Source organism: Malaclemys terrapin, chromosome 2, assembly GCF_027887155.1.
Source record: "Malaclemys terrapin pileata isolate rMalTer1 chromosome 2, rMalTer1.hap1, whole genome shotgun sequence".
Lineage (NCBI taxonomy): Eukaryota > Metazoa > Chordata > Testudines > Emydidae > Malaclemys > Malaclemys terrapin.
In genome coordinates this window covers 223,429,183-223,443,188 of record NC_071506.1, presented here as the reverse complement: position 1 = coordinate 223,443,188, position 14,006 = coordinate 223,429,183, and the positions used below count along the sequence as shown (strand labels likewise).

General features: G+C 47.2%; 1 protein-coding gene across 4 annotated transcripts in view; it reads right to left on the bottom strand.

The window, feature by feature from the left end:
* Nucleotides 1-11,988, bottom strand: part of CPVL (carboxypeptidase vitellogenic like) — an 85,887-nt gene extending 73,899 nt beyond the window's left edge. For 2 of the 4 annotated variants that reach the window (XM_054020067.1, XM_054020064.1), the window contains exons 1-2: nucleotides 11,710-11,817; nucleotides 6,021-6,358 (exon numbers count right to left, since the gene is read on the bottom strand). The gene's annotated coding sequence lies outside the window, so the exon portion shown is untranslated. Of the gene's footprint in view, nucleotides 1-6,020; nucleotides 6,364-11,709; nucleotides 11,818-11,896 lie in introns of those variants that run through there. The other 2 variants (XM_054020065.1, XM_054020066.1) reach the window with 2 other exon arrangements.
* Between the last annotated feature and the right edge of the window lie 2,018 nt (nucleotides 11,989-14,006).

The following is a 14,006-nucleotide window of genomic DNA, read 5'->3' as shown; positions in this document are numbered from 1 at the left end:
TGAATTTCCATCCAAATAACGTTTACACAAATTACAAGTTAAACAATCAAAGAAATTCATCATGCACCATTTTCTAACATAATAAATGTAAAAAGAATCAGAATAAATGTATATTAAGCTACATAATTGCTTAAATAATTGTGTATAATAGTGTATCCTCCTGGTTTGCAACAAGAAGCCACAAATTTAGAAGAATGAAGTCATGTCATCGCAATGGGAAATGGAGTGAATGAAGATGGAGGAGGAGGAGAAAACAGGGTTTAGGAAAAACAGGAGAAAAAGAGTAAGCATCCTCCATCTGGCAGGATGGAGGTGCTGCTTCCAGAGAAGCCACATCAGAAAATGGCAAGAAAGTCAGTTTTCTCCATGATCAATGTCAGTTTTCTCACCTTGGGATAAAAAAAAGTGACAAGTAAATTTTGTACTTTTTAAATTTAATTGAACTATAAAGGTTTTCCTTTTGGCTCTAAATATACTTGCCAATTAAGGACCAAGATTTTGCCACTTTTACAATGCATAGTACTGCTGCTGCATTACAACATGTGCAGTCCCGCTGACTGACTGCAAGGAGCTGTTTGCAGAGCGAGGTGCTACTCACTATGATCGAGTGGCAGAATCTGGAATTTTAACACTTTCTTCCCCCAGCAGTGGATCTATGGAATCAATCTCCCCACCTACCATTCCAATCCCACAAACTACATCTAGGATTTTAAGTAGTGCAGAAGAGTCAGTTCTATAGTTATTTTCTGCCTCTTCACCGCCCCCCCCCTCTTATTTCTGTATGAATGTGCTGCAATGCCAGCCCAACAGTACCTACTGAGGCAGGCAGGTTTATGAGGAAAGGAAAGTTAATCCATTATTCCTCCCATCACTCTGATTTGACATCACCCTCAGCTCAATAAGGCTTTTTTGAAAAATCGTCCCCAATGTTTTCAACCTAAGTGCTCCTTCTCAACCACAAGTGGTCTCTGCAAAACAGAGTTGAGATGCTTGCTTTGCTGCTATTCACGTTCTCGGAATAAAGAGGACTTCAGTTCTAAATCTCAGCAATGGTGGTGCTAGGTCAGCATTTAAGGAGGATCAATTAATTGACTTTCAGGAGTTCCTTTCAGTTCCTTTGCTGTGGCTATTCAATGACGTGCAGGTGCCTTCCTTGAAATGCTATTGCTGCTTTGGAGCCCTTGCTGGAAAGTAAACCACAATATAGGAAACTGATGCAGTTGCCCTACATAGGTCTTTCTTCTTGATGACATAAGTTCTACACCGTTAAGTCTAAAGCTAAGAATGACACACATTAAGTGCTAAAAGGGTGCATGATGCTCTGTACTGTATAGGAGAGCTATGCCAAACAAGTAACAGCGTCCCTATTCCACTTCTTAAAAGCACGAGGTGGCTCTACTTATTATTGTATATATACAGAGAATGGCAATTATCGACAGAGTGGAATAGGTGGATCTTTAGAAATTCTGTAAGGAAGTAGAGAATGAGAATTTGATAAACAAGGATGTTCCAGTTGTACAGCATAAATGTCAAAGGAGTCTCACAAAGTCAGGCATGGGCAAAGAAAAAAAATGAGGTTAGGAGAGAAATCTGGGTAAGGTGCAGTGATTTGAACTGGATACAGTAGAGCAGTGGTTCCCAAACTTGTTCCGCCACTTGTGCAGGGAAAGCCCCTACTTGGGCAGGGAAAGCTGCTGGAAGCAGCAGCCAGTACGTCCAGTGATGAGCTGCCAAAATATTAACAACCAGTTCCCTCCTCCTCACCCCACGAGGGGGTTGTGCCCCCCTCTTCCCCCCAGGACTCCTGCCCCATCCAATCCCCCATGTTCCTTGACACCCCACCCCTGCGACCCCTGCCCCATCCATCCCCCTTCCCTGTCCCCTAACTACCCCCTGCCGCCCCATCCAGCCCCTCCTCTCATTCCTGATGGCCCCCCGGGACCCCTGCCCTATCCAACCACCCCTTTTCCCTGTCCCCTGACCACCCCCAGAACCCTTGCCCCTGACTGCTCCCCACTGCCACATCCAACACTCCTGCTCCTTCCTGACTGCCCCCACAGGGCCCTTGCGCCCATTCAATTCCCCTGTTCCCTGCCCTCTGACCACCCCGAGTCCCGACCCTAATCCACCCCCCGCCCTCTATCCAACACCCCCTCCCTGCCCCCCTTACCGCGCGGCCTGGAGATGGGGGCTGTGCCCCCCAGAGTCAGTGCTGGGAGCCACGGGTGCCGGGCTGGAGTTGGGGGCCGGGCCAGAGCCGTGGGCAGTCCCGGAGTTGGGGCCAGGGCCGATGCCACTGGCCGGCCTGAAATCGGGGGCCGGCCAGGAGTCGGAGCCACTGTCCAGGCCGGGCCGAAGTTGGGGGCCGGGGGCATGAGCCGCAGGCCAGCCCAGAGCCGCTGGCCGGCCCGGAGTTGGGGCTGAGAGCCGCTGGCCGGCCCTGAGTCGGGGGCAGGCCCGCTGGCTAGGCCGAAGTCGGGGGCTGGAGCCACAGGCCAGTCCAGAGCCGCTGGCCGGCCCAAATGCGGCGGCCATCCCAGAGTCGGGGCCGGGGCCGCCCGGAGCCCTCCTCGCACCTCCCGCCCCAGCTCACCTGCAGGAAGCTGCTGCTTCCTTCTCAGCCCTCCCAGGCTTCCCGCGCTAACAGCTGATTTGCGGGAAGCCAGGAGGGGGAGACTTCACGGGAGGTGGCTTAGGCGGAGCCGGAGCCAGGTGAGCTGGGACCGAGGGCAGGGCAGGGCAGGGAGCTGCTGGAGCTTTTGTTAAATTTAAAAGCCCATTTCGAACCGGGACAATCGGTTCTAAAAGTGCGTCTAAATTTAACAACCAGTTCCTGTGAACCGGTGGGAACTGGCTCCAGCTCACCACTGAGTATGTCCCTTTGCCCGCACCACTTCCAGCAGCTCCCAGTGGCCTGGAGCAGTGAACTGCGGCCACTGGGAGCCGCGATCAGCCGAACCTGCGGACGTGGCAGGTAAACAAACCGGCCCGGCCCAACAGGGGCTTTCCCTGCACAAGTGGCGGAACAAGTTTGGGAACCACTGCAGTAGAGGAATGTAGATAGCGGTATATAGTACTTGGAATTAAAGAGGAGTGTCTTGAAGGCAAGTGGCATAGAACTGGGATGATTGTAAATATATTTTACTTTGATTCACTTCTCATTTTTCTGAGCGGGACAATGTCTCAAATTAGAGCTACCACTATGTCAGTCTAGCACTTTTCATTAACACTAAAATCACTCTTCAGTGATCTGCAGAATTCTTGCAAGAAACTGATTTACAGATCTTCAGATTTATACTACCTTCCCAGCCACAATAGCTAGATACAACAGCCTTTGGTTTATCGTGTAAATGTATATTCATTATTTAACCTTCTAGTGAAAAATCTGCTCAGAATGGATTCTGCACAATGAAAAATGGAGAAACATGTTCCACTGGAATCAATTTATGACCACTGCTTTAATGCTGTTCTATTCATTTAGCAGCAGAGTTCTAAATTATACAGTTCAGTTTATAATTCAACCCACAACTTTGGAGTTTTATAGCACTTTAAAGCCATCTCCAAGTTACTTCTCAGAGGTGAAAAAGGATTCGAACTCCCATCAGGCATGTGCACTGATGCAAATACTCTATTAATCATTTAAGGGAAGGATGGTTTTGTGGCACATCACTAGGAGATGGCAGCAGTATCACATACCTTTGCTCATCCAGAAAGTAATTCATTAACCCCATAGTTCTCTTATCTTTACAGATTGGGAAAATTACCTACCTCATGTTAAAGCTGAATGTTTAGTTCACCAATGACACCCATTGCAAATAATACAGATCTTAACTCAAATCACAAACCAGAGAGCTTCAAAGATTGGGAGACCCAGGGAATACACACAGTTGGCCAGCTATTCAGTAAAGAAACTTTTCTAACTTATTTTGAAATCAAAAGTAACTTGAATTGGCCCACTCTCCCCTAGTACCAGTACTTTCAAATCAGGCACTGTGTGTCTCAATTTTCTAGAAACCTGTTTTATACAGAAAGCTAACATCATAAATTAGTTACTTCTTTGTTTGACCAGATTAGGAAACAAACAAATAATCAGGAAACAAAACAAAAAAAGTCACTAATTTATATCAATCTTTGCAGACAGCTTTCCTAACCCCCACCCCCACCCCAAAAAAGTGTCCATGTATCACACACTGGGAAAAGGATGCAGATAGAAAAATCACACTAGACGAATGGGGATCGATCGGGAAAAGAGCATCAGCAACCTCAGTCTGTAGTACAATAAAAGAAAAATTCTTTAAGATACTGTTTCAATGGTACCACACACCAGACAGGTTAAAAAATAAAGAGAGATTGAATGCAGAAAAATGTTTAAGAAATTGTGGTGAAAGAGGAGATTTTATGCATATATGATGGACATGTCCAGCCATAAGAAAATATCGGGATGCAATCCAGAAGCAAAAGTATAAATTGTTGGATATTTATTACTATATGATCCTTTGGTAATCCTCCTGGGGCTTCCTAGTGAAAATGGTCACACAAAAGGAAATGAAGAATTAATCTCTCATCTGCTAGTAGCTGCTTGGCTACTGGTTCAAACAAAATATGGGAGGCTGTAATTATGGAAAAATTAAGACATCAGTTATGTACCAGCAAAACAGCGGACAGATAGATACTTAGACATTTGGTTACTTTTTATTCAGTACTCAGAAAAAGTACATTCATCTGCCAAAAATAAATAAATATATAGGGCAGCATGCCTGTCCTCTTTTTTTTTTTTTTTTTTGAAAAACATCTGACAGCCATATCTGGCCTGTTAAGTGTGTGTGTGTATAGAGATTTCACTTAACTTAATAAAAATCACTGAAAACAACAAAGGTGTTGTAAGGATACTCATTCTGTAATATCGTAACACCCTGTTAAATAGAAAGATCCGATGACTGTATTTCTGTGTAATGTCTCTAAACAAAAGAGAACTGTTATGATTGTTTTGTTTCTGATATTTACATGACAAAGATTTGTAAACTTGTTAAAACTTCCTACATAAATAGTTAAAGAAAAGCTGAATGTTTGAAGTGCATTGAGACTATCTGATGGAAGTCCTTACTATTTGACCCAGAATTATGTAATACACTAAAGCAGTTATCAATAAATACTAAAAGCAAAAACAGTTTAAAGAACTGGAGTTGTCATTTAATTTGAAAGCCTTTCACTTTGAGATTGAGTGTACTAAATATACACATTATGTTGCTTTGTACTTCTAGGCAGGCTAGGAAAGTGTTACTACACTACCACTAATACAAGCGGACAGCCAAATTGCCATGTTTCAACGTATGCCTGATAACTAGATTATGCTTGATGCTCAATCTAATTCTTAAACAAGTCTCAAACGGTTTCTCTATTGTACATCACTGACCTTTGGAACCCAGAGTTTAAAAAAACCTGGATTTGGTTATAAATTAAGTAAATGTGGTGGACACAAATGTTACTGTAGATTAATTGCAATGAAAAAGGGTGAATGTATTATAAAGTCCTCTATTGCAAAACATTCCTAGCACATAGTCCTTTGCTTTGTCAAACAGTTTTAACATGATAGTGCACATGCATCTCAATTATAGTGAAGCTAAATTTGCAAAGTAGAATTATTTTAAACCATTACAAGTTAAGAAAGGAATCTTTCTGTACAATACTTCAGAATGGTACAGCATTCCCATTTTGTTCGGCAAAGACTCGTGACCCCTTTAGCAAGTAGTGAAATCAATCGCTCTTAGTAGCAACTATCAAAACACAAATGGAGGCAAAAAATTTTGTTGAGTAAGTTACTCAGTCACAGCAGCCAAAAATTCATTAATAGACAGAACCACACTGCAGAGATACTTATCTTCAGCTGCATTATTCATAAAAAGCATTAAAAAGAATCAGTGATATATTTCAACATTTCCTGGTTAGTTTTGGGTTAAGTGCACAGCATATAAATAGCTCACCCAAAACGACAATGAAGGATATTAAAAATGAGTTCTTACCTGTTAAACTGATTACCCCAATTCTTGCTTTACAAGCACCAACAAGTAGGAATTTTATTCACAGTTCCTACAACAACCGGGTGGAGCTATTTGTTAATCACAGCCTTGAAATTATTGCTGTACTATGAAGAAAAGTTTTGAAGGAAACTTGTTAAGCAACAACCAGATAAGCTGCTGGCACAGCTCCACAGAGAACGCTAGCTGCTTATGCCCACAGAACGGCAATAACTCTGATGGAATGGGCTTCAGCTGCTGGCAGGCCTGCAATGCAGTAGGTTCATAAGCTTCTCAGATGCTCTCTGTCTCCAGGAGGAAGTCCTTCTAGATCAGACGCTTCTCTAAACTCATGAACAAGAAAAAGTTTATCAACCACCCATTTGTTTTATTTATTTTTTTAAAATAGCTAGATAGATTCTTCAGATAGTTTTAAATGATCTTTTTACATCAAATTCTGGATTCGTCTCTTTAAGAAACATTTGGGTGCAACATTGGTAGTAAAACATCATGACAGAGAGAAAAGGTAGTGCCACATCAGCCAGGAATGTTGGCACAATGCTTCATGTCACCGTATCTTTGTGGAAAACTAGGTCACTAGCCACTTGTCTCAGCAGATATAGGACTTCATAATGATGTATTGATCACAACTGCACTTTAAATTGCAATAGGGGTCCTGACAATTACTCTTAGTGGAGTACATAATACTGAGGTATAATAGCAAATCTGTACATAAGTTTGCAATAAGATTCCATTATAGGTTTTATATTTAGATACACATCCCTATAACTATGGCTAGGTACAATTGGTTTAGCCTCAATGTTACATTTACTCTGAAGGCTAAATATGCAGGAAGTTTTTTTTTTTTTTAAATAGAAAAATGTTAAGAATTTCATACACTTTTTCAAATTAAGATCATTAATAAAATGTTTATCACAATTTCTTTCTGTCCCTCTGGCACCAAAATGGCTTGTTATTACCCATTCAAGCTTTCCACACAGTTACATTTCTTTGAACTCCTGCAAAGGTCATATATGAAGGAGAGAGGTTATGACTATTGCTGGACAAGATTTTTCAGCCAAAACTTTTTTTTGGATGAAAAATGCATTCAGGTTGATTGAAACATTTCACAAATTCATGTCAATTTTGATTAATTATTTCAAAGAAAAGGAAGAAATGTAGGAAATATCTAATTGGGGGTTCATTTTAACTGAACTATTTTTTTCGGGCTAGAGTCACAACACCAAGGAGGAGGTAATAGCAGTGCCACCCGCACCCCACTGTAGTTAGGGCACTCAGTCACCTGGGATATGGGAGACCCAGATTTGAATTCCGCTCTGGAGTGAGGATGGGAATCCAGGTTTTCCCCCTTCCCATCCCGGGTGAGTGTTATCATCACTGGGCTATAGGGTGTTCTGGGGGTGGGTCTCTCTCAGTCTCTCCTGTTGAAGTTCATTGTGGGTGGGAAAGAGAGAGAGAGTGTGAGTATCTTTCTTTATTGCCTGGTGGTTAGGGGACCCACTGGGGAGACACCCAGGTTTCAGTCCCTGGTCTGATACATATTTACACAAGTGGAACAGCTTCAACAGGAGAGACTGAGAGCCATGGCCAATAGTTCATTAGTTAGGGCACTCACCAGAAAGAGGAGAAACCTGGGTACAAACCCCTGCTCCTGGGCTGGGATTCACCTGATTCTCCCACATCCCAGATGGCATTCCTACCTTCGTTTTGTGCATGCCAGAGGTGCCTAAGTCTCTTGTGAATAGAGCACTGTGCTTTTATCTTTAAAAAACAGTTTTAAATAGCCAAAAAAAAAATTCATTTGGCAAGCAAAATATTTTGTTCAACATGAAACAAATTTTTTTCCCAACTTTTCAATCAGCTGAAAGTTAAAAAAACAAACAAAAAAAAAACCACACACACCTCTCTCCTGCTCCCCTAAACATCATTTCACTTGTTTCCTAATTAGTTGCTTCATTTAAGTCACTCAGAGTTCTAGGGGAGTGCATTAGTTCGGCTCCTTCTACACACAAATTACATTGATTTCTAAATGGATTTGGTAAAATCAGTGGGGCTTGTAGAGCCCAGATTGGAGCACTCAAGTTGCCAGCAGCCCAGTAGATGGGGAAGGTTTCCTCTGGTGGGCAAAGACAAGGGTCTCACGCTGTAAGCAGGGGGTAGTGATTCTTTCCAGACCCATCAGGTAACCCCAAAAACTATCACAGCTGGAGACTCAGAAAAACGTTTGTTTGGAAGATTCTTCACATTTTGAAGCTGCCTCCCCACAGTGCTCTCTTCTAATCTGTGAGCGTCTAGTATAATCGCTCTCTTCCCTCATCTACATCTCTCCTACTGCAGTCTTCTGTAATAGCTGAAGTCAAAATATCATCACAGGACTCAGAAAAGTCTGTCAACTTCTCTACCGGACCCGTAGTGTTGGTCAAGTCACCCTGGACTAACAGGGGCTCGAATCCTTAACAAGATCTTTTAAAAGCTATCAAGACGACTATTTAATAAAAAGCACATCAGTATCTCTACATGTTCAAGGCATTGCTGCATACTGATCCTTACAACATCCTTTTGATGTGGGAAGTAGAGTTCCTCCCCTGCTCTGAACAATGTATACAGAGAGTGTATATAGTCCATACTAAAACCAAACTCCAGGAGGGGCACTGTAGGTAACAGGCATCAGAATATAAACCTCAACCTAAATTTTCCTCCCCACTTTAACTGTTTGGAGTGCTTTCTGAACAGCTATCCACTCTGCCCATAAAGACACACCAATACTTTTCTAGCCTGGTCAGAGCTAACAAGAACCACCTATCAGCATGTGTAGGAACTTATTCTGCATCTTCATGCAGGGTTTAGGCTTGATCTTGGAGTAGCTGAACAGAGGAGCTCTGCATTCCTATGCAAAATTCTAGGAACTCCCAGCCTATTGTGGCAAATATATAGTGACCAGATTGTCCCTGAACACAAAGGATGTCTATTTCAGGGTCTGTCCTGGTGTCCCAGACAGCTCTGTAAGAAATAGCATTTCATCCCCAACTGAGCTGCTGAAATTAACAGAAGACTGCCAAGAGCCTGTGTACCTCAGCAACCATCTAACATCAGGCCAGCCATGGAAGGCCACCCTTCCTCTCCTACTCAAAGAGTAATGGGTCCAGCTGCCCTGGAGAAAACCCCCCGCAGAAATCTGTATGTTTAAGCAAGGATTATTGATTCCATCTCACTCTGTAAAAGATAAAGTGACTTATCCAAGGTTACACGGGGTGGCTGTGGCGGAGTCAGGAACAGATCTCCTTAGCCTGGCTACATGAGTTTAGTCACAAGGTCATCCTTTCACCTATGGCACCATAATGTCTACACTATACACCACTTTCAGCAGCATGTAGGGTATGCGTAGCCACTTGCCACAGTGAAAAACAGGCTGCGTCCACAGTGCCATGGGTCGCTACACATCAGTGAAAGGCTCTGGAAGGGGGGAGGCAGTGGGAAAAGCTTCAGCAGCAACCTTTCCCCTGCCAGAACCCTTCCCCATGGCCAGAGCCTTTCCCTGCAGCAGGGAAGGGCTCCAGTGGCAGGGAGCTGGCAGAGTCTTTGCCAGCTGCTTCCCCACCACTGGAGGCTTTCCTCACTGCTGGAGTCTTTTCCTTCCACGGGGCAAGGCTCCAGCAGCAGGGAGGCAGTTGGACACAAAACAGCTAAAAAAGAACAGGAGTACTTCTGGCACCTTAGAGACTAACAAATTTATTAGAGCATAAGCTTTCGTGGGCTACAACGATGCATCCGAAGAAGTGGGTTGTAGCCCACAAAAGCTTATGCTCTAATAAATTTGTTAGTCTCTAAGGTGCCACAAGTACTCCTGTTCTTTTTGAGGATACAGACTAACACGGCTGCTACCCTGAAAACAGCTAAAGACAGCAGCATAGACAGAAAAGGCTGAATAGAGAGCCCTATTGGGTATGTACTTGGGTACACAGGATTCAGGCGTTTCTTTACCGGCCTAAGCAGTGCCTCACTCTCTACACTGCTCCTTTAACCCATGTGTGTGTGGGGGGGTGTGGGGGCGCTACCCAAGTACATACTCTACATGCTAATGAAAGAAGTCAGGAATGTAGCCTAAGGCTCACAGGACTGTACACAAACTCACTTCCTTCCTCAAGTTCTCCTGGTCACTAGACATCCCTCTGGTGGGCAGAGCTACCTGCCGCCTTCTCCTTCCTTCCTTCCCCAGCCTGTCCCCTACCCCAGACCCTCCCCACGTCTCTCTCTGAAAACTCCCCCTCTTCTGCATCCCCCCAATACTGCAATGCCACCAGCCCTCTGTAGCCTACCCTGCTACTGCATTCTCCCCAATACCCCCTCTGCCGCTCCTGCTCCAGCCTCGCCTGCTCAATAACCCGACCCCCTCCAGCAGCCCCCGGCTGCAGGGGCAGTGAGTTCTATGGGCCCGTGAATATTCAGGGCCCGGGGCACCAGCTCCACCAATGTTCGGGGCTGGGTCTCTCCCCTGGCCCTGCCTGATGCCCCCACACGCCTGCCTACCCCTCCAGCTCCCCTGCCACCATCACCGGCAGCGCACTGGGACTGCCCACGTTACAGCACAGCTGCAGCAGCACTATGACATGGGCAGTGTTGTCATGCTTTATCGCTGGGGAAGAGCTCTCCCAGGGATTAAAAAAAATAACCACCCCGAACGAGCAGTGGGAGCTTTATCGCTGGGAGCATGGCTCCCAGTGATAAAGCGCTGTCTAGACTGGCGCTTTTCAGTGCTAAAACTTTTGTTGCTCGGGGTGTGTTTTTTCAGACCCCTGAATGACTAAAGTTTTAGCACTGAAAGTGGAAGTGTAGACACAGCCTAAGGCAGCTTCCTGCCTGCCCGTTCTGCGCCACTCCAGGAAGCAGCCGGCACATCCCTGCGGCCCTGGGGGCGGGGTGTCTCCACGCGCTGCCCCCGCTCCGAGCGCCAAGCCACTGCCAGAGGGGTGTGCAGGTTGCTTTCAGGAGCAAGGCGCCAAATCCTTGACTACCTCCTGTACCCCAACCCCCTGTCCCATCCCAGAGCCTGCACCCCACTCCTAAACTCCTTCCCAGAGCCCAAGCCCTCACCCCTCCCACACCCAAACGCCCTCCCAGAGCCAGACCCTCACCCCTCCCGCACCCAAACTCTCTCCCAGAGCCCGACCCTCACCCCTCCCGCACCCAAACTCCCTCCCAGAGCCCGACCCTCACCCCTCCTGCACCCAAACTCCCTCCCAGAGCCCGACCCTCACCCCTCCTGCACCCAAACTCCCTCCCAGAGCCCGACCCTCACCCCTCCTGCACCCAAACTCCCTCCCAGAGTCCAAACCCCCTCCCGCATCCCTATCCCTGCCCCATCCCAGAACCCACACCACACTCGTAAACTCCTTCCCAGAGCCTGACCCCTTCCCCCTCCCACACCTAAACTCCCTCCCAGAGCCCAACCCTTCCTGCACCCACCCTCCCAGAGCCTGAACCCCCTCCCGCATCCCTACCCCTGCTCCATCCCAGAGCCTACACCGCACACCTAAACTCCCTCCCAGAGCCTGACCCCTTCCCCCTCCCACACCTAAACTCCCTCCCAGAGCCTGAACCCCCGCCCAGAGCCTTAGGCGGGGGGTGGAGAGAGAGACTTGGACCCTTTCTGGGCACCACCAAAAATTATCCAAACCTGCCACCTCTGCCTGGCTGTGGAAGGCTGCGAGCCCCTGCAATGCCCACGGGAGCCGCAGATCCGCCCGCCCGCCCGCAAGCAAGAAGGGGGCGAACCCCGCTGCTCCCTTCCCGGCGTGCAGAGCCGCCGCGAGGCCAGGCGCCCGGCAGGCAGCAGCCCGCACTCCTACAACCGCAGTACTCACCATCTCCCGAGTGTGGGGGGCGGGGGAGGCGAAACCCCTGTCACACGCACCCCGCGAACAGTCTCCACCAATCACAGCCAGAACAACACCCTGAGGGCGGGGAGGCACAAGGGCAGCACTCACTTTAAACAGCTGACCCCAAGCTAGGCTCTTGCAGTTCGTATCCAGCAGGGAGCAGCAGGACCACAGCATCCTATAGCAAACTGGCGGGGTCACAAACTTTGTAAACGAATCTGTGTATTTGCATCCCGTTTTATTTGTGGCTGTAATTCTGCTGGATGCCTTAGGAGCTGGGACGGGGGAAATGTGCAATGCAGTGCGAGCCGTTCTGCACTGCACAACTTGTTTGTGTTTGCTACTCCATGGGAAAATGGAGGCCCCTCTGCTTTCATTCTGGTCATTGAAGAGTTATTACCCAGTCTCTTCATGCACTGCTTTGCCAGCAGTCACTTCCCCTTTTTACTTCTTAAAGGAACCACATTGGAAAGAACTGAATAGCTGATATGTCCGCAAATATGTGAATTTTAAAAAACCAGTTAAAAATCATGTAGCTATTTTTTACCAAAACTTTGTACTCACAATAAGGCCAATATTATTGCAAATGAAAAAAAAAATTCAAGCTTACTTTAGCACAGGGGTCTCAAACTCAAATGAGGCCCGAATCACTGACACCCACCCTTTGCTGCCCCTGGGTGCGGCAGGGGGTTGGGTTGCAGGGTGTGGCAGGGGACTCAGGGCAGGGAGTTGGGGTGCAGGAAGGTGTGGGATGTGGCAGGGGGTTGGAGTGCAGGAGGGGTGCGGGGTGTGATGGGGGCTCAGGGCAGGGAGTTGAGGTACAGGAGGTGTGCAGCGTACGGCAGGGGGCTCAGGGCAGGGAATTGGGGTATGGGGTGCAGGAGGGGTGAGTGGTGCAGCAGGGGGCTCAGGGCAGGGAGTTGGGGTGCAGGAGGGGTGCAGCAGGGGGTTGGGGTGTGGCAGGGGGCTCCGGACAGAGGGTTGAGGTGCGGGCTCCGGCCCGGCGCCGCTTACCTAGAGTGGCTCTGGGGTGGCAGCACAGAGCCTGCCCTGGTCCCGCTCTGCTCCACTCCAGGAAGCAGCTGAAGTCCAGGGGGGGCAGGGGAACAGTGCCATGTGCTGCTCTTGTGCCTCCAAGTACTTCTCCCAAAGCTCCCATTGGCTGCGGTTCCCCGTTCCCGGCCAATGGGAGCTGCGGGGGGCAGTGCCTGAAAGCGAGAGCAAGGAGACCTCTACCCCCCCCGCACACACACACACACACACACACACACACCCCCGGGGCTGCAGGAACATAGTTCCAGCCACTTCAGGGAGCGGTGCGGGACTCGCGACGCCACAGGGTAGGCGGTGGGAGCTTGGCGGGCTGCACGAAAGAACCCTGCGGGCCGCATGCAGCCCGCAGGCTTGAGACCCCTGCTTTAGCACTTAATCTGTTTACCTTTCTGTTTCCCCCAGCCTGAAATATAAAAACTGCTTCATTTGTTTCACTCTAATTTACAGTCACTTTTCTTACAGTGACATACATGTGAGCAAGAGCTCACAGCAATTGAGTGCTAACACTTCTGAAATAAAAAATAAATCTTTTGTTGTGTTTCACTTGAACAAATGTAACCCTTCTGCCAAGTGATTAATGGAAGCAAAAAGGGCCAGATTCAATAGCTCTGGGGCACCTTTTAGAAAATAACCCACCCACCTATCACCCAGAAACCTGAGAAAACTATACACTCCCTTCCTGGGTGCTCTTAACTGGCAGAATTTACCCCACTCACAAAGGCTCCAAGACTTGTGTCTGAGGCTCACGCAAGGAAATCTTTATTAGGGGAAGGGAACATAGTCATAAACTTGAGAAAACACAGCAACAGAATATATTTGAAAATAAAAAGTAAAATTAACCCCCTCCCTCAGTAACTTTGGCAGTAGTCCATCTAACTCCCTTCCCTCCTGCCAGTGAGAATACCCCACAGGTAATACTCCCTTGACAACACCACTGCACCCATCCAACAAACCCACCTGTGGTTGGGATCAGTGAACAGCAGTAGACCAAGTGTCTTTTTAAAGGTCTGTCTACACCCAAGAAACTGCTTGTCTGGCACGA